At 34.4% G+C, this 26,350-nt stretch overlaps 1 pseudogene; it reads right to left on the bottom strand.

The window, feature by feature from the left end:
- Positions 1-1,193: 1,193 nt before the first annotated feature.
- Positions 1,194-26,350, bottom strand: part of LOC101029067 (trafficking protein particle complex subunit 4 pseudogene) — a 118,323-nt pseudogene continuing 93,166 nt past the window's right edge.

Below are 26,350 nucleotides of genomic sequence, written 5' to 3'. Positions count from 1 at the left end.
TAGGTAGAAGGTCATATACGTAATCTGAAACAGAATTAAAAATCAAGCTTTACTGACTCAGAGATCTGTGCTATCCAAGTTATCATAAGTCAAATCCCATTTTAGACATCAAATAAAAGATTTCTACTCTAAATTTTTGCTATTCCAAAGACCATTAGACCAGTAGTTGGCATCTAGACTCCAGGGAATTGTTAATAATATATAACTCTGTCATTTCTCTTAATGATTTGTGAAAACACTGTTTATGTTTTGTCTCCCAACCAGATCACAAACTCATCAAAAACAAATGTCACATGTTATACAGTTATGTATCTCTCAGAGACTCCAGCGCTTTGAAAACACTAGGCCTTGCTTATTAATATGAATAATTTTTCTAGGCATGTCCCAAGTTCTCAGCACAGCCACAACCCAGGTTTTCATAGGGTTTTCATTAAAATTAGGTTCTAGAGCATTACTTGCCTAATGTGTGATGCAACCTACTTTTAGTTTTCAAATAAAAATTATTTTGTGTTTCTACTGTCTTTATCTTTGACGATATTGAACTTGGGATTTTCAAAACTATAATTAGAAATTATTTTTACATATCTTTTATAGACCTAACTTTTACAATGGCTGCCATAATCATATAGATTCTTAGGAAGTGTTTCTGATCCTTGTGAATAAAAATGAAAGAAGAAATCTTTACTACTTGCTGACCCATGTGACTAACCTTGAAATCAGAGAGGTGGATTTATTTGAAACAAACTTGCAAATTGTTTAGCAAAGCACTGAATCTCTGTGACTTGACCAAATATAATGCAAACTTGACTATTCCAGACTCCCTCTGTCATTGTATCTACCCATACATCATAGACTCCAGTTGCAAAGAATGGTCAAGGAATATGCTGTGCCTTTTGAGTCTCTCCATTTTATTTTATTTTATTTTTTCCAAGATCAAAGGAGTATTTATTACAACATTTATGGACCTGTCTCCTCCATAAATGAATCTGTACAGAGTTGGAAAATAAGGCCACGATATACACAGAACGAAAGAGCACAGTGTTAAGGCTCAGGAATCAGTATATATCATCAGTGTCAGCATTCTCCCATTTTCAAGTGCACTAACAAGGGTGATGGGATCTCCACTGGAGAGAAAACAGCAGTATTTCTGTTGCAGGAACTCCCAGAATTTGCAGGTTCATCGCAGGTTCAGCCTATGACGCAGGTCCATAAGTTCAAGCCGCCTCTGCCACTTCCAGGCTTCGCTTCAGATTCTGGTCAAATAGCTCACACCTGATGGGCATTTCTAAGAATGGATTCTTGAGGGCAGAGTATGAGTAAATCTCATAAATCTTTCAGAGAAGAGAATCTCTTCCAGCTTGCCTAGGATCTGCTAGAACCATAAACTTGATTCCTATCAGTGTCTGCTGGCTGTGCATTTTGAATATGTCTGTCTCCAGCGTTTTAATGCCCGAGCTTCCCTATTCAGGAGTCAGCTGGGAGCCAATGACAAAGAGCAAGTGGAACATGGAAGCCAGCATGAGCTTCTCTTTAGAAGTGAGGCAGGGTAGAATCGAATGGACACCGGGTCATTAGCAGGTTCACCCAGATAATCCAGAACCTCTTTCCCGTCGGACGTGTTCTTGCTGTTCAGGAGCATGCCACTGATGGCCAACACTGCATGGCCCACTCAGATGTGGTCCCACTGGCCGAAAGCGACCCGCACACACTCCTCGTGCAGCTTGAGCAGCGGATCCAGCGCGTAGCAAAGTTTTCTCAGCTTGAGCCCATGGCGCCTAACTGTCCAACTGGTCAATCAGGCCGCCAGCTTTGTTCACCACATACACACTAAAAATCGCCGTTGCTGCCCAAGTCTCTCCATTTTATATTGCCGAATCCATCTTCCTTTAATACTTTACCTCATGTAGGACACTAAAATAAACAAGAACACAACTCACATTTCTAAATAGAACCTAGTGCTTAAGACTACTTGTTCTGAAAGCAGCTCCATTTTTTTAGTTCTAACATGTCTCCAACTATTTATCTCACCTTGAGCTTGGCACATAATCACTCCGTCTTTTTCATCTGGGACACAAATAAAATACCACCCACCTCAACACAGATCTTATGAAGATTTAAATAAGATTATGAAAGTAAAATGCTCAACACAATGTCTAACCTAAAATAAATGCTCGGCAAGTAGGAGCTACTATAATTATTATCCAGATCAAATATTTTCTCTTGTATGAAGCTTTCTTACTCTCTCCCAGCTGAAATTTCTTACTTTCTTCCTTGCTTTCTATACCTCATTTTAGTCACCACCATGCTGGCACTTGTCTCACTGTATTACAATTATTTATGTGCCTGTGTTCCTTAACCAAAATATGGAACTTAAGTTTCTATACACCTCCAGCATAAGTGTTTCATGTGTGCTAATTAGGTACTGGAATAAAATGGATGAATGAATGAATGAATGAGACTATAATACAAAATCCTCTTAGATAAAGATGTAATTATTCTAAAGTGATCAAATTGTCCCAACAAGAGTAGTCCAGATAATGGGAGACTGTGTCATAGAATTACTTGATAAAATCTAGTCAATAAAATGGCTTGACAACATAATCTTTATGATTTCTTTAATCATTCATGTCTTTCTGAAGTTGAGAAGTGGAGACTCCTTTTCTCATCTTTATATTTCAACAATGATAAGAAAACAAACTGATCTCTGGGATCAGTGCCTAATATCATTCAGGTGGTATACATCTTACAATTCTTAATTAATTTGTGGCATACACATACCAGTCTCCACAGCCAGCTTCATCTGCATATAGCAGCATAATCATTTTTTTCCTTGTAGTAAAGACGTTTTATGAGTCATAAGTTTTCTCCAGGGGGTGTGGTTATCATCTGGTAATCACACCCTTGGGAGGTTAAAAACACTTATCTTTGGATCATGACTTGCAGTGCCCCAGGGGTGTGATTATCTCAGGCAACTCACACTTTCTGTCATGCCTAATTGCTTAATTATTATAGCTGTGAGTTCACACCACCATACAGGAACTCAAGTTGTGTCAGTATTTTCATTGTAAATTTCATTTCCAAGAGTCTATAACTCATCCATTAAAAAACAAACAAACAAAACTATGGTCCATTGTAGCACTGCAGTAAAGGTCTTATTCCAGAAAACATTTCTGCAATAGATTAATTGTATCTTAAAAATTGAGTCCTGGGTCCTGGTCCCCCTAGTTAGTTTACCAAAGAAATAAATAATTGTCTCTCTATATTTTTCTGTATAGCTGGGAAATATAAATTCTAAATATATTAAATAATATAAATTCTAAATAATTTATATTTAATATAAATAATATACATTCTAAAGACATAAATATTATTTTTAAATTTAAACAGGAATGGCTCATGCAATTTTCAGTTTTTTTGAAAATGTACACGTATTTATGAAACATTATATAAGCAGAATGAGCTAAACCACAGTTAGAGAACATTGTCATATGCAGTCATGTACTACATAACATTTCAGTCAATGGACTGTATGTGACTGATCACATAAGATTATAATGGAGCTGAAAAATCCCTTTTGTCTAATGATGTCATAGTCATCATGGCAGTCATGCCCATCTGATCATTGTAGTGCAATGTATTTCTCATGTGTTTGTGGTGATGCTGATGTGAACAAGCATCTCCACTGCCAGTTGTATAAAAGTGTAGCACACACAATTATGTAAATATAATTATGCACATACAATTATGTACAACTCATAATATTTTATAATGACAATGAACAATTGTGTTACTGGTGTATATATTCACTATACTATACTTTTTATATCATTATTTTAGAGTGTACTCTTTCTACATATATATGTATATAAATATATGTATATGTGTATATATGTATATATATGTGTACAAATATATATGTGTATATATATATAAGTGTATATGTATATGTGTATATATATGTGTGTATACATGTATACACATATGCATATATATAACTATATATAAAGTGATATGTATATATATAGTTATATATGTATACGTGTATATACACACATATATACATATATGCATAAATATACAACTTTATATATATACATATACATATATATGTACACATATACATATATACACATATATATACACATATGCATATATATGTATATATACACACATATATACACATATGTATATATATGTATATATATGTATATATACACACATATATATATACTGCTAGAGGCTGTTCTACAGTTAACTTTATATATGTATATATATGTATATATATAAAACGTTATATATATACATATATAAAGTTAACTGTAGAACAGCCTCTAACAGTTACTTCAGGACATATTCCAGAAGAAGGCATTGTTATCATAGGAGATGACAGCTCCATGTGTTTTATTGCCCCTGAAGATCTTCCAGTAGGTCAAGATGTGGAGGCAGATCCTGTGCTGATCCTGCCCTGTGTAGGCCTAGGCTAATGTGTGTGTTTATGTCTTAGCTTTTAACAAAAACAGTTAAACAGTTTTGAAAAAATTAAATTTTAAAATTATACAAAAAGCTTATAAAATAATATAAAGAAAAAATATTTTTGTACAGTTATATAATGTGTTTTAAGCTAAGGGTTATTATAAGAGTCAAAGAGTTAAAAAATGTCAAAGTTTATAACATAAAAAAGTTACAGTAAGCTAAAGTTAATTTATTATTGGAGAAAAAATGAATAAATATTTTGTAGTCTAAGTATACAGTGCTTATAAAGTTTACAGTAGTGCACAGTAATAGCCTAGACCTTCATGTTCACTCACTACTCACTGACTAACCTAGAGCAACTTCCGTTTCTTCAAGCTTCATTTCATTTCAGTGCCTTATATAGGTGTATCATTTTTATCTTTTATACAGTATTTTTACTATCCATTTTCTATGTTTAGGTATGTTTAGATACACAAATACTTACCATTGTGTTACAATTGCCTGCAGTATTTAGAACAGTAACATGCTGTATAGGTTTATAGCCTAGGAGCACTAGACTATACCACAGAGCCTAGGTGTATAGTAGGCTAGACCATCCAGGTTTTGTAAATACAGTCTATGATATTGGCACAATGAAAATATTGTTTAATGATGTATTTCTCAGAACATAACTCCATTGTTAAGTGAAGCATGAATGTATATATAAGTTCCAGACCTCAGCCAAATGTTTTCTTATCTCATATACTGTTAATTATATAAAGAGAATTGAATAAAGAGCACGAAAGTAGATAATGGGAAACAAATGTAGTCCAAACACTGTGTAGTTGTATATGACCAGGTACCTCCAACTGAACAATGTCTCAAAGGCTGGAAGAGGTGGACTAAGGTAGATCAATTCACAAGAGCTCCAAGATTATAAACTGCTCAACTAATGTACTAATATAAGAGATATATTTACCCCGATAGCTGTAATTCATCCATGGTAACACCATCCCAACAACAGCATTCCTGAGATACTAACAAACTGTTTCCCTGTAAATATAGAATCAGATGAGTGATAGTTCATACAGATTGTGCTGAAAGATAAATGCTCTTGTTCTTTGCACTGGGGGATACCCCTCTTTTGTTACTGAACAGTCACTAGAATTTCCAAAATTTGACCTTCAATTTTTTTATGCTATAGGTCAGTGTGATTCAATGTATGCACTTGAAAAACATATGTTGGATTGAAATCTCCCAAGAGATGAAAAGAAAAGTTATTACTAATTCCTTAATTTCTCACTCATCCTTTCAGTTTATTTTTGTAAGTTTCTTGATCCTCTTTTTCTTTCAAGAGATGTTGCAATTTCTTCATTAAATGCCACAGAATTGATGAACCCCTGACCTTCGAACAGAGGCCATCTTTGCCAGACTATTACTTTATTTATTATTTTTATTTTTTGAGACAGAGTGCAGTGGCACAATCTTGGCTCACTGCAACCTCTGCCTCTCGGGTTCAAGCAATTATCCTGCCTTAGCGTCCTTCCAGACTATTACTTTTAATATCAATCATGTCTTAAATTTTTTTTTCTTCAAAAAAATCCCCTGTGTAATGTTTTATAGGATTTAGAACAAAATACAAATATCATATTTTCTTACAAACTAAACTAATATATCTCTGGATGATAAAAGTATGTATCCACTTTTCCTCACACAAAATGAAAATGGTTCTCATCTGTAATCCAGCCATCTCACATTGTTGCATCAGAGGTCAATAAATGCAAGTGCATTTCATAATTTTTCTTAAAAAGTTTAAATGTTGAATCCTATCTTACTTTTCATAACACATAAGCATATGCTCCAAATGTTTTGTTTTTGTGGTAATCAATAAGGTACTAAGTAATCCATCGGCAAAATAGAAGAAAAAGAAAATCAAAAGATACTCAATGTTTTTTCTTTTTATTATTTGAAATATAAATTTTGCTGTAACTCCTACTTTGAAAGTATCTAATCACTTTACAGGTACATGTGTTGGCAGCACCCACTACACAGTTATTAGTGATAAGGTAACAGCAGATGAAAACACAAAATGAAAGCATTTTTTAACTATTGAGAGCAAGATGGTTTCTTATGAGAAGAAAGAATAACAGTTGCTAAATGATAGTCAATATAGAAGCCAATATGTATATGTGATTATGTTAATGTTTTATTTTATGTTGTGTTATAAAACAAAAAGAAAAAAATAGATTCACCAGTATTTGAAGATGATTTGGAGATATACAAATGAAAAAAAAAAATGAGGTATTGAAAGGAAAAATACATGGCAGAATATTACACAACTATTATAAAGCAAAAAACTTATGACTTTATCTTGTTTGTTATTCTTATTCATGCACAAAAACTTATCAAGAGTGTTGATGGTAAACATTTTTTTTAGGTTAAGAAGGAAAAATGAATTATTTACTACTACCCTGTGAAACTTTTAACAGCGGGGAGACTTTCTAACAATATGTGGATAAACATAAAATATAAAGAAACCCGAATTTTTTAAATGCGGAGCATTTATTTTTTAACCTTTTAGGAGGTCTGGAGATCTAGCAAAAATAAATATTTATATATGGATCCACACAAAATTTAGTATGTAATTTCAAAGGGTTCATAGATTTTTTAGCACTCATTCAGAGGCCAAAAATTAAAAACCTCAACTACACAAAGAAAGCGTACAAATATATAGTTGTTACTGATGACTAATGTAGGCAAAATTGGTCCCCCCAAATCCCCCACAAAGTGGTTCAGGAAGGTAGTACTTTTGATAAACACATTGAACTATTTAACTGCCACCACAAACATGATCTTAGACACCTTTATCAGTCCAAAAAGTTTCTTCATTCCCCTTTGCAAGCAATTCCCACCCCACCACCAACCCTAGATAACCCAGGACCTACTTTCTGTTGTTGTTAATTAGATTTGGCTTTGTCTAGAGTTTTATATAAATGAATTTATACAGTTTGTACTCTTCTCTGTCAGCTTCTTTAGCTCAACATAATGTTTTTGAGATTCATCCATGTTGTTGTATATAACAGTAGTTTGCTCTTTTTGTTGATAGTAGTCCAATGTATGGATATACTATTGATGGATAATTGTGTTACTTTCAATTTTGGGCTATAATGAACAAACCTGCTATGAACATTTGTGTGTAAGTTTTTCTGTAAACAGATGTCCTCATTTTCTTGGGTAACGATCCAGGATTACAATTGTTAGGTCATATGATAAATGTAGATTTAACTTTAGGAGAAACTGCCAAAATGTTTTCCATAGTGGCTGTGCCATTTTACATTCCCACCAGCAGTGTATGATAATTCCAGTTACTCCACATCCATGCCAATACTTGCTATTGCCAGTCTGTAAAATTCTAATGGCCAAAATTGAAAAGAAAAGGTGACGTATACTGAATCTCATTGTAGTTTAACTTTGTATTTCATTGACGGCTAATGACGTTAGATATCTTTTTATATGCTTATTGGCCGTTTGAATATTTATTTTTCATGAAGTGTCTGTTCAAATATTTTATACATTTTAAAATTGGATTGTGTGTCTTATTTTTGAGATTTTAGAGTTCTTTATTCTGGGAAAGGATCCTTGGGAGATATGTATATCTATATCTATCTATATCTATCTGTATCTATCTATATAAAATTTTATTCCAATTTGAGACTTGCCTTTTCATATTGCCAATGATAAATTTTGAAAAGAAGTTTCATTTTATTTTGTCAATTCATAAAAGTCTAAATATTATCATTTTTCTTTATTTCACATGCTTTTTGTATCCCTCCAATAAATTTTAACTAACTCAAGATCAGACAAATTTCCCCCTTTGAGAGAGAGAGAGAGAGAAAGAGAGAGAGAGAGAGAGAGAAAGAGAGAGAGGAAATTCATGGAATTGAATGAGATTTTATTGAATCCATAAACATGAATAGAATTGACATCTGACTAATAATAGTCTTCCAATTCATGGAGAGCATACATTTCACCATTTACTTAGGTCTTGAAGTTTCTCCCAGGATTGTTTTATAGCTTGCAGTGTATAGGTCTTTCAAATGTTTTAATAAATCTATTCTTCAGTGTTGCTTATTTTAAAAATGCTATTGTAAATAGTATTAAATTTTCATCTCCATTTTCAATTATTTGATACTAGTTTACAGAAATAAAATTTGATTTTTGTATACTTACTTATTATCCTATAGCTAAACTCAGGTAGTAGGTCTAGTAACTTTTGGTTTATGCTTTTTAGTACTTTTACATATAGAATCAAGTCATCTGTGAATAAGTACAAGTTTATTTCATTTTTTCCTGCTTTTTATTTTTCTTGCTTTAGTGTAGTAGCTAGGAAGTTACATAAAATATTTAAAGGAACAAATGAAGGGGGAACATCCTTAATGTTTCCTTAACTTTTCCGGTAGGATATTCTGTATTTTACCATTAAGTATGATACTAAGTGTAGTATATATTTCATAGATGTCCTTTATTAGCTTGAGACTATCCCCTTCTTTCATAGTGTGCTGAGATTTTTCCATCAAAAACGAGTGCTGAATATTTCAAGTGCTTTTTCTACATCTATTGAAAAAATGTGTCACTACTTATTTCATTTAATACAATGAATTATGTTGATTAATTTTGGAATATTCAACCAAATTTGCATTCTTAGAATAAACTTCATTTGTTCATGATATGCTACTCTTTTCATACATTGATATTATTGATGGATGCAATTTGCTAATATTTTGGTAAGATTCTTTTCTACGTTCCAGAAGCATAGTCTGTAGCTTGTACTTTGGGTTTGTTAGTTTTTTGCTGTTTAGGTGTTTAGGAAGTTTTGCCTGGTTTTAGTATCTGGGTAATTTGATTTCATAAAACAGTTGATTTATGTGCTTCCCTGCTCTAATTTTTAAAAGTAATTTTGTAAGACAGTTATATCTTTTTTAAATTTATAGAATTTATTGTGAAGTCATTTTTCTTTGTGGGAAAGTGTTTCATTATAAATATACTTAACTGAAGTAGAAAGATGCACATTCTACTTCTATATACATCAGTTTTGGTAATTTTTATCTTTCAATGAATTTTCTCATTTAATCTAAATTATTGAATTTACTGGCAATATATGTACATATTGTATATAAAATAATGTATATATATATTATATATGTAATATAAAATATATATATATATCTCTTTTTCCCTGTTCCCCTGTGCCTTTTGCAATGAATAAAAGGGGTCGTGGGAGTGGATTCCTTGTGAATGGCTTAGTGTCCTTCCATGGTAATGAGTGACTTCTCACTCTGTAGATCACATGAGAGCTTATTGTTTAAAGGATCCTGATACCTCCTCCCCTCAATCTCTTTCTTGTTCCTTTCTCTCTGGGTAGTATGCCTGCTCCCCCTGTGCCTTCTGGCATGAGTAAAAGCTTCTCCAGGTCTCACCAGAAGCCATTTATATGTATAAATTCTTACTATTTTATTATATGGAACAGGACTCAGCAAACTTTTTATATTAAAAGTCAATTAGCCTATATACTAGGCACTGAAGGACATACGGTCTCTGTTATAGCTTCTTAAATCTGCTACTGTAGCATGGAATAATATCAAACTATTAATTTTATATATTAGTAAAACTCTATGAAGTGGTTGATGGGACAAGATTTTGCCCATGGGCCATAGTTTGTGATTCCTCGAGCTGTAGGATCTACCATGTGGTTTATGCTTTATTCACTAATGTTGGCAATTTCTGTCTTCCTCTTTTTTTTTTTTTTTTGATCACTTTAGTTAGAGATTCATCAATTTTACTGAATTAAGGAAGCAGTCTCTGAATTTCATTATTTATTTTTTATTATTAATTTCATTACATATTTGTAAATATTGATTTTATTGCATTAATTTCTACTGTTTATTGTTTTTTCCATTCTAATTATTTTTAGTTGAATTTTCTCTCTATCTGATTCTTCAAGATTGGCACCTAGATAAATTAACTTAAATATTTAATCTTTTCTAATATAACCACTTACAACTGTAAATTTCACTCTAAGTACTGCCTTATGCAGTACTCACATAGATTGGATGAGTTCATATTTCCATGAATGTTCGTGATGCTTGTGGACATACGCTGATGGTTGGGCAATACAGAATTATGTATTTATTCCAGTCTTTGTAACATCTTTATTCAGAGGGACTTCCAGGAATTAAAAGGAGATTGACTGTTGGACTTCTGTAGTAACTGAAGCCATTCCAGCACAGGAGGACACCCCAAGGCCAAGTTCATTGTGACTCTGGCAGACTCTGAAGTTCCAGGCCTGAATGGATCTGAGGGAGATAAGGAAGGGTTTTCTGAGTTCCAAGGCAAAGTCTCTCACTCACTTTCCCCCACTTTCCTCAAGGGAAAGAAGTCTTTCACTCCACTGTGCTGCCTAGAGTTTGAGGAGGGGTGATACAGTCAATGCAAGACTGTTTTTTTCTATTCTCTTTGATGGATCTTTTACTATTATGCTAAAATCAGGTACTGTTTATTTAGGTCTTGTGAAGGTATTTTCTTGAGTAGTTGTTCCAAATTGATGTTTCTATGGGGAGACGATCATTACAGGTTTTTATTCTGCCCTCTTCCAGTGGGAAAAGATCACTTGTTTAACAATTTGTGAAAATGCCAAACTGATTTCCACAGCAGCTGCACCATTTTGCATAATTTTTAACAACGTAAGTTGTTTCTAATTGTTCCACATTCTTGCCAAAACCTATTTCTTCTTTTGCTTTTTAATTATAGCCATCTTAGTGGGTATAAAGTGCTATCTTCTTATAGTTTTTGCTTGCATTTTCCTGATAAATAAAGATGCTGAGCCTCTTTTGATGAGCATTGTGATCATTTGTATCTCCCTTGGAGATGTCTAATGAAGTCTTTGACTATTTGTTAAGAAGAAAGTTTATTTTTTAGTTGTCGAGTTGTAAGAATTCTTTGTATATTCTATGTATTAAACTCATCAAATATATAGCTTGCAAATATTTTCTCCCATTCCATAGGTTGTCTTTTTCGCTTTCTCGATAGTGCTTTTTTTCGCACAAGTTTTAAATTTTGATGAAGTTCAATTTACCTGTTTTTTGTTTTGTTTTGTTGCATATGTTTTGGATGACGTTTCAAATAATCTACTGCCAGGGCCAATGTCATAAAATTTTACCTCTGTTTTTTCTTGTAAATTTTATAGTTTTAAATCTTACGTTTAGGCCTTTTGATCCATTTTGAGTTCATTTTTGTATATGGTATGAGGTACAGATTCAACTTCATTCTGTTGTATGTGGATATTCAGTTGTCTCACCATCAGTTTTTGGAGAAATAATTTTTCTCCTTTAAATGATTTTGGCGCCTGATATGGTTTGGATATTCATCCCCTTCAAATCTTATATTGAAATATGGTTCCCAATGTTGGAGGTATGGCCTGGTGGGAGGCTGGGTTGTGGGAGTGGATTCCTTGTGAATGGCTTAGTGTCCTTCCATGGTAATGAGTGACATCATGCCATAGTTCACATGAAAGCTTATTGTTTAAATGATCCTGACACCTCCTCCCATCAATCTCTTTCTTGTTCCTTTCTCTCTATGTAGTACGCCTGCTCCCCTGTGCCTTCTGGCATGAGTAAAACCTTATTGGGGCCACACCAGAAACCAAGCAGATATTGATGCCATGCTTGGACAGCCTGCAGAAACATGAGCCAAATAAATTTCTTTATAAGTTACTATATTAGTCTGTTTTCACATTGCTATATATTACCTGACATTGGGTAAACTATAAAAGAAAGAGGTTTAATTGACTCACAGTTCTAAATGGCTGGAAAGGTCTCAGGAAACTTAGAATCATGGCCGAAGGTGAAGGAAACAAGGCACATATTCTCATGGTGGCAGGAGAGAGAACCCACAGGAAACTGCCATTTTTAAACCATCAGATCCCCTGAGAACTCCTTCACTATCATGAGAATGGCATTAGAGAAACCATCCCCGTGATCTAATTACCTCACACTGGTCCCTACCTCAACATGTGGGGATTACAATTCCAGATGAGATTTGGGGGGAGACACAGAGCAAAACCATATCATTCTGTCCCTGGTACCTCTCAGATCTCATATCCCTTTTAAAAGCAATCACGTCTTCCCTACAGGCCCCCTGTCTTAATGCATTTCAGCATTAACTCAAAAGTCCAAGTCCAAAGACTCGTCTGAGACAAGGCAAGTCCCTTCTGCCTATGAGCCTGTGAAATCAAAAGCAAGTTAGTTATTTCTAAGATACAATGGATTTACAGGCACTCAGTAAATGTTCCAATTTGAAATGGGAGAAATTTCCCAAAACAAAGAGGCGACAGGCCCCCTGCAAGTCTGAAACCAGGCCAGGCAGTCATTAAATCTTAAAGATCCAAAATCTCCTTTGACTCCATGTCTCCCATCCAGGGCACACTGATGCAAGGAATGGGCTCCCACAGCCATGGGCAGCTCTGTTTTGGTTGCTCTGCAATGTACAACCCTTATAGCTTCCTTCACAGGCTGGCGTTAAATGCCTGTAGTTTTTCTAGTCACGTGGTCCAAGGTGTTGGTAGATCTACCTTTGCAGGGTCCGGAGGATGGTGGCCCTCTTCTCACAGCTCCATTAGGCAGTTCCCCCATGGGGACTCTTTGTGGGGGATCCAACCCAACATTTTCCTTCTATACTGCCCTAGCAGATGTTCTCCATGAGGTCTCCAACCCATTCATCCTGTGAAAGGTAGGCAGAGGTTCTCAAAGCTCAGTTCTTGTCTCCTGCACACCTGCAGACCCAACACCACGGTGAAGCTGCCAAGGCTTGGGTATTTCAGTCTTGAAACAATGACCCTGAGTTTCACCTTGGGCTCTTTTAGCTACTGCTAGAGCTGAAACAGCTGGAATGCAGGGCACCAAGTCCTGAGGCTGCACAGAACAGCCAAGCCCTGTGCTCCTCCTACAGAATCATTTTTCCTTTTGGGCCTCCAAGCCTGTGATTGGAGGGGCTCTCATCAAGATCTCTGACATGTCCTGAAAACATTTTCCTCATTGTCTTGGTCATTAAAAATAGGATCTTCATTACTTATGCATATTTCTGCAGCCAGCTTGAATTTCTCTCCCAAAAATGTATTTTTCTTTTCTACTGCATGGTCAGGCTGCAAAATTTCCAAACCTTTATGTTCTGCTTCTCTTTTAAACATAAATTCCAGTATCAAACCATTTCTTTGTGAACACATATAACTGAATGCTTTTAGAATAAGCCTGGTCAAAACTTTAATTTTTTGCTGCTTAAAAATGTCCTCCCCCAGATAGCCTAAATCATCTCTCTCAAATTCAAAGTTCCACAGATCTCTAGAGCAGGAAAAAATGCCACAAATCTCTGCTAAACATAGCAAGAGTGACCTTTGCTCCAGTTCCCAATAAGTTCCTCATTTCTATCTGAGACCACCTCAGCCTGGACTTCATTGTCCGTATCACTATCAGCATTTTGGTCAAAAGCATTCAACAAGTCTCTAGGAAGTTCCAAACTTTCCCACATCTTCCTGTTGTCTTCTGAGTCCTCCACACTGTTAGAACCTCTGCCTGTTTCCCAGTTCCAAAGTTGCTTCCACGTTTTCAGATTACTTTATAGCTGTACCCCACTCCACTGATACTAATTCTTTATATTAGTCCATTTTCACACTGCTATAAAGATACTACCTGAGACTGGTTAATTTATAGAGGAAAGAAATTTAATTGACTCATAGTTCTGCATGGGTGAGGAGGCCTCAGGAAACTTACAATCATGGTGGAAGGCAAAGGGGAGGCAAGACACGTCTTACGGCAGCAGGAGAGACAGAGAACACAGGAAACATTATCACTTTTAAATAATCAGATCTCCCAAGAACTCCCTCACTATCAGAAGAGGAAGGGGGAATCCTCCCCCATGATCCAATTGCCTCGTACCCAGACCCTCCCTTGACACATGGGATTATAGTTATCCAGTCTCAGGTATTTATTTATAGTAAGACAAAATATACTAACCCAGCATCCTTAATGATAATCAACTGGTCATAGATACATAGATTCATTTCTGTAGTTTCAAATATATTCCATTCCTTTATGTAACTATACTTATTCCAGTAATATACTATTGTGATATCACACTGTAGTTTGGTAACAACTTTGAAATGGGGAAGTGTGAATACTCCAAACGTTTCTTCAAGTTTGCTTTGAGTATACGTAGCTCTTTAAAATTCCATATGAATTCAAGGATACGCTTTTCTATTTCTAAAAAAAAAAATAGATTGTTTCAATTTTGATAAAGATTGTGTTGAATTGCTTTGGGTAATATTGTATTAAATTATTTTTATTTTAATCTTTATTTTAATTTTAATCTTATATTTAATATTGTATTAGATTATTATTTTTTAATTTTAATATGTAGTAGGGGTACATATTTATGGAGTACATGAAATATTTTGGTACAGGTATGCAAATTGTAATAATCATATCATGGAAAATTGGATGTATATTTCCTCAAGCATTTATCCCTTGTGTTACAAACAGTCCAGTTACAAAATTTTAGTTATTTTTAAATATACTATTAAATTATGTTGACTATAGTCACCCTATTGGGCTATCAAATACTGGTTCTTATTTATTATTTCTGTATTTTGTTTTTATCTTTTTCCCATTAACCATCCCTACTGCCATCCAGTTTCCTCACTAACCTTCTCATCTTCTGGTAACCAGCCTTCTACTCTCTATCTTTTGACCTTCATGAGTTCAATTGTTTTGATTTTTCAATCCCACAAATAAGTGAAAACGTGCAAAGTTTGTCTCTTGGTTTATTTTACTTGCTTGGTTTATTTTACTTAACATAAGGACGTCCAGTTCCATCCATGTTGTTGCAAATGACAGAATCTCATTTTTTTTTTCCTTTATGGCTGAATAGTACAACACTGTGTGTATGTACATTTTCTTTATCCATTCATCTGTTGATGGACACTTAGGTTGCTTCAAAATCTTGGCTATGGTGAATAGTCCTGCAGCAAACATGGCAGTGTCAATGTTTCTTTGATGTACTGACTTACTTTCTTTTGGGTGTATACACAGCAGTGGAATTGCTGGATCCTATGATTGCTCTAATTTTCACTTTTTGAGGAACCTCCAAACTTTTCTCCATAGTAGTTATACTGTAGTATATTTTTGCTAGATATACTATTGTAGGCAAAAAGATTTTTTTTTTCCTTTAGCACTTTAAATATGTCATGCCACTCTCTCCTAGCCTTTAAGGTTTTTACTGAGAAGTCTGCTGCCAGACGTATTGGTGCTTCATTGTATGTTACTTGTTTTCTCTTGGTGATTTTAGGATCCTTTCTTTATCCTTGACTTTTGGAGTTTGATTATTAAATGCTTTGAGGTAGTTTTCTTTGGCTTAAATTTGCTTGGTGTCCTATAACCTTCTTGTGCTTGAATATTGAATCTTACATTAGGTTTCAGAAGTACTCTGTTGTTACCTTTTTGATTAAATGTTCCACCTCTGTTTCTTTCTCTACCTCCTCTTTAAGGTCAATATCTTTTAAATTTGACCTTCTGAGGCTATATGCTAGATCTTCTAAGCATGTTTTACTTTATTTTTTTTCTTTCTACTCTGTTTATTTTCAAACTCACTGCTTGGTCAATTCTATTAAGAGACTAATGCATTCTTCAACATGTCAATTGAATTTTTCAACTCCAGAATTTCTACTTGATTCTTTTTCATTATTTTCATCTCTGTTAAATTTACCTGATAGAGTTCTAAATTCCTTCTCTGTATTATCTTAAATATCGTTGAATTTTGCTAACATAACTGTTTTGAATTGTCTATCGGAGAGGTTATATATCTCTATTTCTCCAGAATTTGTCCCTGTTGCCTTATTTAATTCATTTGGTGAGGTCATGTTTTCCTGGATGGTGTTGATACTTATAGATGTTCATCAATGTCTGGGCATTGAGGAGTTGGTTATTTTTTGTGGTTTTCACAGTCTGGGCTTGTTTGTGCCTACCTTCCTGAAAAGGCTTTCCAGGTATTCAAAGGGACTTGGGCCCCAAGCCCAGTGAGGGTGTAGTTCTTGCCCAGTGAAGGTGTGGTTCTCTCATACAGGTACTGCTTTAGTGGTCTTGGATAAGATTTAAAAGAATTCTCTGCATTACCAGAAAGACACTCTTTGTGTTTTCCCTTGCTTTCTCCTGAACATATGGATCTCTCTTTCTGTGCTGAGCCATCTGGAACTAGGGGTGTGGTGATGTAAGCACTCCTGTGACCACCACCACTAGGACTGTGCTGGGTCAGACCTGAAGGCAGCACAGCTCTGGGTGTTGCCCAAGGCCATTCCCTTCAGGGTAATGAGTTTTCCCAGGTCCCAGTCATGCCCAGAGATGCTGTTTGGGAGAGAGATACTGTGATCAAAAAAACTTGGCAATTTACCTGATATTCTCTTATACTGAGGCTAAGATGGCACTCAAACTATAATACAAAGTTCTTCCCACTATTCCCTCCACTTTCTACAGATAGAGAAGCCTCTCTATGTGGCCACCACCACCATTGGTCTCCAGAGGGGTTCTCTCAGGCCACTGCCAATGTTCACTTAAAACCCAAGGGCTCTTCCACTGGTGAATGCTGCCAGGTCTGGTACTCAACCATCAGGACAGTGGGCTCCCTTCTGGCCCAGGGCAGGTCCAGGAATTCTCTCCAAGAGTATAGGCTTGGACTCAGGGACCCAAAGAGCCTGTTTATTGCTCTACCCCATTGTGCAAGCTGAAACTTAAGGTGCAAGACAAAATCCCATTTACTTTTCCCTCTGCTTTCCTCAAACAGAAGAAGTACTTCCTCATAGCTACCACAGCTGTGAATGTGTTAGGTTACACCTGAAGCCAGCATTTCTCAGAGCCCAAGGCATGTGGCATACTCTCTGGGTACTACTTCTGGGCATGCAGGGCCCAAGGACTCACAGATAATGAATCTTGACAGGATGGGTTATTTCCCTTTAAGGCAATTAGTTACCTTTGGCCCAAGATGTATTTAGAAATGTTTTCCAGAAGCTAGGACCTGGAAAAGGGGCCTCACAGCTCTGCTTGGTGCCCTGTCCTACTGTGGCTGAGCTGGTATCCACGATGCAAGAAAAAGTCTTAGGTTTCACTTTCCTCTCCCAATTTTTGGTTCTTGTGATGATGCTTTCCTGTGTGAGGATAATTGTTAATATTTGGTGTTCGATTGAGGAGTGACAAACAGTGTAAGCTTCCATTCTACCATCTTGTTCTACTTCTTTGGGTAATCTTAAAATCTTGATAATAACAAGTCTTCCAAGTCATGAACCTATGATGCCTTTCTGTTTATTTAGTTTTCTTCGACTTCTTTCAGCAACGTTATTTGGTTTTGTTTATCAGTAATTGAAATACAAATCTTGCACCTCCTTGTTTAAATGTTTGCCTCTGCATTTTATTCTTTGGGGCGTTATTGTGAATATAACTGTTTTTGTAATTTTTGATTCATATTTTTTTATTACTGCCGTACAGTAAAAACTAAGTTTTGTTTATTGGTCTTGTACTCTGCAAATTGGCTGAACTTATTGATATGTTCTAGTACTGTGTGTGTATATGTGTTTGTGTATGTATTCTTTGTGTGTGTGTGTGTGTGTGTGTGTATATATATATAAAATCATATTTGTAAATTGATATTTCACTTCTTTCCAATTTGAATGCTTTTCGTGTTTTTTTTTTTTTTTTGCTTTGCCTAATTTTTCTAGGTAGAATTTTTTTTATATAAGATTGCATAGAATTGGCAAAAGCAGATATCTGACTTGTTTCTGATCATAGGTATAATAAAACTTTTGGTCTTTCACAATTAAATGTAATATTTCTATGGGTATTTCATAAGTACATTTTATCATGTTGAATAGTTCCTTTCTACTTCTTATTTTTCTGTATGTTTGTTTTTTTGAAAGGGTGTTGAATTTTTGCATTTTTCTGCATCTATTTGTATGATCATATTTTAAAAATTCTATTAATGAACTATATCTTATTGATTGAGTTTGTTATCATTTTTATCCTTTTGAATTTGGTTAACTAGTATTTTGGTGAAAGTTTTTATGTTTGTATTAATAAGAATTGTTGATAACTTTTTTTTTCTTGTGTGTCTTTGTAGGGCTTTGGTATCAGAATAGTGGTTACTTTACAGAAGGAGTTAGAAAGTGTTACCTTCCCTCCTTATATTTTGTAAGAGTTTGAGAATAATACATGTTCTTTAAAAGTCTGGCAAAATTTACCACCGAAGCTGTGTGCTCCATGTATTTCTTCTGTTGTGAGGGTTTCGATTGTTGATTAATCTTTTTAGTGGTTACAGATATGTTTAGAGAATCTACTTTTTTCTTCAGTCAGTTTAGGTAGTTTGTGTTTTTTATAGAAATGTGTTCATATCATCTAAGCCATCTAATTTGCTGGTGTACAATTATTGATAGTATGATTTTACCCTCTTATTTCTGCAAGGTCTGTGGCAGTGTCATCACTTTCATTTCTGACTTTAATAATTTGAGCCTTTGAAACTTCTATATATGTATATTTTTTTTTTGGTCAGCCTAGATAAATGTTTGTGAATTTTGTTGATCTTTTAAGGAATAAATTGGTTCAGTTAATCATCTATTGATTTTATTTGATCCATTTTATTAATTTCTACCACACCTTATTATTTACTTCTATTAGTTTAGTTTATTCTTCTAGTTTCTGAAAGCAGAGATTTAGGTTATTGATTTCAAATCTTTATTTTTTTCTAATATAGTAATTTATTGCTGTGCTTTGTTTGAGAAATACTTTTGTTACATCCTATAAGTGTTGGTATAATGTGCTTTCTTTTTTATTTATCTTGAAGTATTTTATTATTTTTTTTTACTTACAGGTTTGTTAAGAATGTGTTGTTTAATTTTCACGGTTGTGAACTTTCCATTTTTTCTTCTTTTATTAATTTCTAGGTTCTTTTAATTGTGGTTGAATAAATTTGAAAACTATGTTTTATGATTTCAATCTTTTTAGATTTATTGAGACTTATAATGCGACCTGATGTATAATCTATTCTGGAGAATGTCCCATGTGTTTTTCAGTGCGGATCTCTTTTCATTTGTATTATTTGGAGACAACTGAATGTCTTGGGCTTGTGGATTCATGGATTTCATTAAATTTGGGGATTTTGCAGCCATTAGTCTGAAACCATGATTCTTTTTACCTCTTTCTTTCTTCTCCTTCTAAGACTCCCATAGTGTGTATGTTGTTTCACTCGATGGAGTCACAGAAGTTGTTTAGGCTCTGTTCACATTCCTTTATTATTTTTTCTACTTATTTTTCAGACTAACTTTGATTGTTGTATTTTTAAGTTTCCTGATTCTTTGTCTGCTCAAATCTACTGTTGGTACACATTGCATTCTAGATTCCATAATATATGTAGTGAATCTTCCAAACTCTGATTCCTCCAAAAATGTTCCTCCTCACCCTCTACCTTTCCAGGCTTTGGGTCTGTATGCTGCTTGTTTTGCCCGCTATTCCTTCTTATGGATGGCTATGGATAGTGTACTTCTTTAAATGCTTTTAGCAGATATCATTGAAGAAGTTGCTCCTGATAGGAGTGAAAACAAGGTCAACTTTTGTGCTGTCCCGCTAAGGAACAATTCAACAGGCCAAAGCACACAACCACAATTTATTGAAAATGAGGTTTATATTTCCCCTGCTGTGGCACCAGTAAGACACACCCTGAATAATGGTCAACTTTCCAAGACCACAACAGCACTGAAGATTAGAGGCTGGTAAGTGGCTAAGGAAAAATGCCACAATATTTTCTTACCAAAAATTCACAGCCTTTTTCTTCATTAAGTACTCATTTGATTGATGTATGTTTCTGATTAAAGTTTCAAAATAGTTTATTTTGTCAGTTTTTGCTAGTATAATTGTTGTTTTCAAGGAGAAAATATTTCTTGGAGCATCCTGCTCCAGCATTCTTATGATATCCCAAATAACAAATTTTGGCATTGTATTTTTTTATTGAATTGAAAATATTTTCTATTTTTCTTGTAATTACTTTTGACTTGTGGCTTACTTAGAATTGTGCTGTTTACATTTCACATATTTATCCACATTTTTATGTTACTAATTCCCATTTAATTGTATTTTTATAAAAAGTACTCTACATTAGTCATTGTTTTAAATTTATTGAGACTCATTTTATGGCCTTGCATATGATTTATCTCAGTGAATATTTCCTGTACACTTGAGAAGAATGTGTATTTTGCTGTTTTAAGGCATTGTGTTCAGTGATGCCAAATAGATCAAGTTGGTTGAATGGGCTTTTAGGTCTGTTTACTTCTAGGTTTCTCTCTATTTGTTCCATCAATTACTACAAGATGAATGTTGAGTTCTTCGAGTATAATTATGGTTTTATCTATTTCTCTTTCTCTTGTTTATGTAAAGTTCTCTAATGAGGTACAGACACCTTTAGAATTATCATGTCTTTTTTATAAATTGATCTTTTTATTATTATGAATTGTCCTTTCACTCTGATAATCACTATTATTCTGAGGTGTATATTGTCTAATATTAATGTTAATTTAATTTGGCTCTTTTATAATTCATGTTTGCATGATATCATCTTTTCCATACTTTTGCTGCTAATGTAATCTTTGTCTTCATCTGTGTCTTTATATTTAAAGCCTGCTTTCATAGACAATTTACTTGAATCTTTTAAATAAGATGTTCCACAGTTTAGAGTTTATATACTTATTGAAATTTTTTTTTTGAGACGGAGTCTTGCTCTGTCCCCAGGCTGGAGAATGGTGGCACAGTCTCAGCTCACTGTAACCTCCGCCTCCTGGGTTCAAGCGATTCTTCCATGTCAGCCTCCCAAGTAGCTGGGACTACAGGCACATGCCAAACGCCCGGCTAATTTTTGTATTTTTAGTAGAGACGGGGTTTCACCATGTTGGCCAGGATGGTCTCCACCTCTTGACCTTGAGATCCACCCACCTCGGCCTCCCAAAGTGCTGGGATAACAGGCGTGAACCACTGCGCCTGGCCTTTAAGCTTTAGTCTACTATCTTTTGAGTTATTTTCTATATGTTCCATCTCTTTCTTCTTTTCTTTTAAACTTTATTCCTTGGATTAACTGCATAGCTTATAGGATGTCATTTTGTTTCTATTATTGACTATGGCATAGGCATCAAGACAGTTACAGAGAATTTTCTTTCTCTGTCACTTTTAAGTTTATTTATGACAGTTACAGAATAACCTTTCTTTTAGTGTTATGTTAGACCCATTATTAAGTAGCTACTGAATGCTCCAACTCATCAAAGAGAACTCTTCATTCTGGCTGGTTGGAACTCAAATGCACCCTAGCCCTGTGTAAGCTTTTGGAATCAGTCACTTTACATTTGTAGTAACTCTGTTAGGCCCTACGGAGTGTTGTCTTACCTACACACTGCTTAATATTCAGCAGAGTTTCAGGGTACCCAATGCATATTTCTGGAGCTGATTTTCTACAGGGTTTCTTTCTTTCTAGAATCCATAACTTTCAGTCACTTCAGCCTCTCTAAATTCTGATTTCTATTTCCTCAAATATATAAGAATCTCATCCTCTCCTTTGGGATCTTCCCTCATACTAGCTTTGTTCAGAATGTTCCTTTGAGTGAAAAGTCAAATCAGCCCCAGAGCTTATCTTATTTGTTTATTTTTCATATTTCAGGTTCACAGACCTGTTTTGCCTCAAGTATAAAAATATGTAGGACAAAATACTTAGTCCACAACTGTTTGATATTTAAGAATAACCACCTCATATGAGAAAGGAATAATACAGGTGGCTGCAGGAGAATAGAAAATTCCAGGCAGCAGTTTCACATGACAAGAAAAAGGAAACTGCTGAAATAACTCGGGACTGATACGACCCTGAAAAACCAGTGTGTGGGCTAAGTTAGCTAAGACCAATTGGACCCAACATCGCACTGGATTGGACCTAGGTTTCACCTAGGACTTCTTATATGCTCATTAACATACTAAAGCACAGCCCACCAGCTCCATAACAGTTCTACAAACAACCATATTCAGTGTAAAATGGGAGACACAACAGTTTTAAGAAATCACTACTGTTTTGCAGGAATCTTCGTGAATATTTCACTCCTTGGCTAAAGAAACTGTAAAGGTAAAAGTCTCACACCTCCTTGTGGACTCTCTCTTTAGTATGTCCACACTTCCCTTTCTTAAGTGTACTTTTCACTTTGCAATCTCCATACTTTTACTATCTTCCAACTCATCCTTGAATTCCTTCTCACAACAGTGTCAAGAGCTTGGACACCAGATGGGTCAAGATCCCACTGGCATTTGGAGACCTCCTCTAGTCCACTGGTATCACATAGACTGAGAAATAGTTTAATACAATCTGTAAGATACACACAGACACAGACTATTTTGGGGGTGCAACAATATCTATTAATTTAATCATATATATCTTTCCTCTTTAGTTTATGGTTTGTTGATGATTTCATTAATAGTATCTTGATCTTCTCCAGACAGTCTTGGGTTTCTTTAAAATGATGGGATCACAGCTGAAAATAAAGTATCATCTATGCACTGATCACTGATAAGTTTAGGAAATACTGATGTACTTTTTAATATAATATCTAAAGAGGACTAAAATTTTTGTAATTATATAATAGGAATTGTGAAGAGAATTGATATCTATTGAGTGCCTATTATTAATACTAACAACTTCTAAACTTTTTTTTCAGAAATTATTATATATTAGGTACTATGCTAAACAAGTTATATTTATTAGGTCATTTGCTTTCCACAATAATTAAAAATGAGTTTCCTAATTTTAGAGTTGATAAGATCAAGGCTCATAAAATGAGGAGCTGCAGGGCTCAAAAAAGATTGTCTAATCCTTGAAGTAAATTATTCACACAGCTAGAAATGGCAAAATCTGGCAAAATATCATATCTTTCAATCTATCACTTTTCTCTATAATGTATTCGTCTTACATTGCTCATGTCAGAATTGTGATAATGTAAATAAATTCTCCCTATTGGCATAATTTTTATAGTTCTTCTAGAAAATGGAATCTGCAGATGGATTTTGTAACTTTGCTAAGACACTATCTAAAGTAGAACTAGAATACACGATACATGATTCCTGACTCTCATGGGGCTGTCTCATCACTTGACCACATAAGTTCATTTTTTAATTTTAGAAACTTGGCCAATTCAAATGAAAATATTCCAATTTGGTAATCATCCTCTGAAACAACTGTCCACGAGATGCAATAGCATATGCTAGTAACAAATTCAGCCTTGTTCCAAATGCATTTTATTATAAACAAAACAATTTTTGTGTGACAATTACTTTGTTCATTATTTACAGAGCAGCTTTCCATTAGTTAAGAATGTGAAAATTAATTGCTTACTTTATCAAAACTGCATGTCACTAGTACAGCATTAACCCTGCTTTATAAACTCACTTGTCAGATATTTTGCAGATTCGATGTATGCTTAGTGTAGATTGTGCAATCAAATAAACTAATTTGCATTTTAAAAAGTACTTTTTCTTATTTTAATTTTCTTCTTCTTAATACCATATTTACTATGGCTAATCTTCTACAAGTAATGTAGAAGTTACTGGTGTTGGTGAATGTTTAACAGAATCTCTCTTCTTGGATAATAAAGACTCTTTTTAATACAAGTAAAGAATTAAATTTGTAGAAAGTTTTGACTTTCTAAAGTTTAAGAGAGATGTTTTATACCAATTTTAAACATCTTAATTCTTTAATTTTATTTTTATTTCAATATATTTGGAGGTACTTGTTTTTGGTTACATGGATAAGTTCTTTGGTGGTGATTTCTAAGAATTTGGTGCACCTGTCATCCAGTCAATGTGCATATTACCCAACATGTAGTCTTTTATCCCTTACATCCTTCATCCTTCCTGCAAAGTCCCCAAAGTCCATTCTTATGCCTTTGCATCCTAATAGCTTAGCTCCTACTTATAATTGAGAACTTAACAATGTTTGGTTTTTCCATTCCTGAGTTACTTCACTTAGATTAATGGGCTCCAGTTCCATCAAGTTGTCATGAAAGATAAGATTTCATTCTTTTTTTATGGCTGAGTAGTATTTCATGGTGTATATATACCTCATTTCCTTTACCCACTCATTGGTTGATGGGCACTTAGGTTGGTTCCATATCTTTGCAATTGCAAATTGCACAGATATAAACATGGCTGTGCATGTATCTTTTTCATATAATGGCTTCTTTTCCTTTGGGTAAATACCCAGTAGTGGGATTGCTGTATCAGATGGTAGTTCAACTTTTAGTTTTTAAAAAACGTCCACACTGTTTTCCATAGTGGTTATAATAGTTTACATTCCCACCAGCAATGTAGTAGTGTTCCCTTTTTACCACATCCATGCCAACATCTATTTTTTTTTTTAACTTTTTAATTATGGCCATTCTTGCAGCAGTAAAGTGGTATCTCATTGTGGTTGTAATTTACATTTCCCTGATAATTAGTGATGTTGAACATTTCTTCATCTTTGTTAGCTGTTTGTATATCTTCTTTTGAGAACTCTCTATTCATGTCCTTTGCCTTCTTTTTGATGAGATTGTTTGTTTTTTCCTTATTGATTTTCCTTACTGATTTGTTTGAGTTCCTTGTAGATTCTGGATATTAGTCTTTTCCTGGATGCATAGTTTGTGAATCTCTCATGCTGTTTATTGTCTGTTTCATCTGCTGATTATTATTTGGTCTTCAGAAGCTTTTTAATTAGGTCCCATGTTTGTATTTTTGGCATTCTTGCATTTGCTTTTGGGATCTTAGTCATGAATTCTTTGCCTAAGTATATGTCTAGAAGATTTTATACAAAGTTATTATCTATAATTGTTATGATTTCAAGTCCTATGTTGAAGTATTTGAACCATCTTAAGTTAATTTTTTGTAAGGTGAGAAATAAGGATCCAGTTTCATTTTTCTACATGCAGCTTGCCAATTTTCCCAGCACCCCTTACTGAATAGGGTATCCTTTCCCCAATTTATGTTTTTATATGCTTCATTGAAAATCAGTTGGCTTGAAGTATTTGGCTTTATTTTTGGGTTCTCTTTTCTGTTCCTTTGGTCTACATGCCTATTTTTAAAACTAATACCATGCTGTTTTGGTGACTATAGCCTTGTGATACAACTTGAATTCAGGTAACATGATGCCTCCAAATTTGTTTCTTTTGCTTAGTTTTGCTATGGCTATGTGGGCTCTTTATTGGTTCCATATGAATTTTAGGATTGTCTTTTCTAGTTCTGTGAAGAATGATGGTGATATTTTGGTGGAAATTGCATTGAATCTATAGACTGCTTTTGGCAGTACAGTCATTTTCACAATCCTGATTCTACCCATCCATGGAATAGGATGTTTTCCATTTGTTTGTGTCATCTGTGATTTCCTTTGAATGTGTTTTGTAGTTTTACTTATAGATCTCTTTCACCTTTTGGTTAAGTATATTCCTACAAATTTTTTATTTATTTGGCAGCTGAATGCTTTCAGCTTTCCCCTATTCACTATGATGTTGGCTGTGGGTTTGCCGTGTATCACTTGTATTACTTTGAGTTAAGTCTCTTCAATACCTATTTGGTTGAGGGTTTTTATCATGAACAGATGCTGGATTTTATCAAATGCTTTTTCTGCATCTATTGAGATGGTCATATGGTTTTTGTTTTAGATTCTGTTTACATAATGTATCACGTGTATTGACTAGAGTATGTTAAACTATCCCTGCATTCCTGGTATGAAACACACTTGATTATAATGTATTATATTTTTGATA

The sequence above is a fragment of the Saimiri boliviensis genome, chromosome 2, assembly GCF_048565385.1.
Source record: "Saimiri boliviensis isolate mSaiBol1 chromosome 2, mSaiBol1.pri, whole genome shotgun sequence".
Classification (NCBI taxonomy): Eukaryota; Metazoa; Chordata; class Mammalia; order Primates; family Cebidae; genus Saimiri; species Saimiri boliviensis.
This window is presented reverse-complemented; position numbering and strand designations above follow the sequence as displayed.